Genomic DNA, 2577 nt, shown 5'->3' on the forward strand with positions numbered 1-2577 from the left:
TAGCATGTGCAAGAAAGTACAGAGGCTTACGGCAAAAACTGGATGCACTTCATGTACAAAACAGACAATCTCCTTTGAGGTATCAGGGTTTCATACGGAAACTCGTCTGTTACAAAGGGATTTCATTTTTTTGAACTTATATGAACTCCATAATTTTTCTGTGTTCAAAATGCACCATTCAGAGCCACATCATCAATTTACAACCCTTTCCGACTTCATTTGTTATTTTTCATGCATTTACTTATTATTTTGAGCTATAAGACCATGAAATTTAAAAGCATTTGAAATGAACTCTAAAAAGGTTCCAAGTTGGCATGGTATCATTATTTCACCCATATAGCATGTGCAAGAAAGTATAGAAGCTTATGTCAAAAATTGGATGCACTTCGTGTACAAAACAGACAATCTCCTTTGAAGTATCAAGGTTTCATACGGAAACTCGTGTGTTACAAAGGGATTTCATTTTTTGAACTTATTTGAACTCCATAGTTTTTCTGTGTTCAAAATGCACCATTCAAAGCCACATCATCAATTTACAACCCTTTCCGACTTCATTTGTTATTTTTCACACATTTACTGATTAGTTTGAGCTATAAGACCACGAAATTGAAAAGCATTTGAAATGAACTCTGAAAATGTTCCGAGTTGGCATGGTATCATCATTTCACACACATAGCATGTGCAAGAAAGTACAAAGGCTTACGACAAAAACTGGATGCACTTTGTGTACAAAACGAACAATCTCCTTCGAGGTATCAGGGTTTCATACGGAAACTCGTCTGTTACAAAGGGATTCCATTTTTTTGAACTTATATGAACTCCATAATTTTTCTGTGTTCAAAATGCACCATTCAGAGCCACATCATCAATTTACAACCCTTTCCGACTTCATTTGTTATTTTTCATGCATTTACTGATTATTTTGAACTATAAGACCATGAAATTGAAAATCGTTTGAAATGAACTCTGAAAAGGTTTCAAGTTGGCATGGTATCATAATTTCACCCACATAGCAAGTGCAAGAAAGTATAGAGGTTTACGGCAAAAACTTGATGAACTTCGTGTACAAAACACACAATCTCCTTCGAAGTATCGGGGTTTTATACGGGTGAAATAATGACACCATGGGCATGGTATCATCATTTCATCCACATAGCATGTGCAAGAAAGTACAGAGGCTTACGTCAAAAACTGGATGCACTTCGTGTACAAAATAGACAATCTCCTTCGAAGTATCAGGGTTTCATATGGAAACTCGTGTGTTACAAAGGGATTTCATTTTTTTGAATTTATTTGAACTCCATAGTTTTTCTGTTTTCAAAACGCACCATTCAAAGCCACATCATTAATTTACAACACTTTCCGACATCATTTGTTATTTCTCATGCATTTACTGAATATTTTGAGCTATAAGACCATGAATTTGAAAAGCATTTGAAATGAACTCTGAAAATTTTCCAAGTTAGCATGGTATCATCATTTCACACACATAGCATGTGCAAGAAAGTACAGAGGCTTACGACAAAAACTAGATGCACTTCGTGTACAAAATAGACAATCTCCTTCGAAGTATCAGGGTTTCATACGAAAACTCGTCTGTTACCGAGGGATTTCATTTTTTTGAACTTATTTGAACTCCATAGTTTTTCTGTGTTCAAACTGCACCATTCAAAGCCACATCATCAATTTACAACCGTTTCCGACTTCATTTGTTATTTTTCATGCATTTACTGATTATTTTAAGCTATTAGACCATTAAATTGAAAAGCATTTGAAATGAACTCTGAAAAGGTTTCAAGTTGGCATGGTATCATCATTTCACCCACATAGCATGTGAAAGAAAGTACAGAGGCTTACGGCAAAAACTGGATGCACTTCGTGTACAAAACAGACAATCTCCTTTGAAGTATCAGGGTTTCATACGGAAACTCGTGTATTATAAAGGGATTTCATTTTTTTTAAACTTATTTGAACTCCATAGTTTTTCCTGTGTTCAAAATGCACCATTCAAAGCCACATCATCAATTTAGAACCCTTTCCGACATCATTTGTTATTTTTCATGCATTTACTGATTATTTTGAGCTATAAGACCATGAAATTGAAAAGCATTAGAAATGAACTCTGAAAATGTTCCAAGTTGGCATGGTATCATCATTTCACACACATAGCATGTGCAAGAAAGTATAGAGGCTTACGACAAAAACTGGCTGCACTTCGTGTACAAAACAAACAATCTCCTTCGAAGTATCAGGGTTTCATACGAAAATTCGTCTGTTACCAAGGGATTTCATTTTTTTGAACTTATTTGAACTCCATAGTTTTTCTATGTTCAAAATGCACCATTCAAAGCCACATCATCAATTTACAACTCTTTCCGACTTCATTTGTTATTTTTCATGCATTTACTGATTATTTTGAGCTATAAGACCATAAAATTGAAAAGCATTTGAAATGAACTCTGAAAAGGTTCCAAGTTGGCATGGTATCATCATTTCACCCACGTAGCATCTGCAAGAAAGTACAGAGGCTTACGGCAAAAACTTGATGAACTTCATGTACAAAACAAACAATTTCCT

Source organism: Triticum aestivum, chromosome 7B (assembly GCF_018294505.1).
Source record: "Triticum aestivum cultivar Chinese Spring chromosome 7B, IWGSC CS RefSeq v2.1, whole genome shotgun sequence".
NCBI classification, from domain to species: domain Eukaryota; kingdom Viridiplantae; phylum Streptophyta; class Magnoliopsida; order Poales; family Poaceae; genus Triticum; species Triticum aestivum.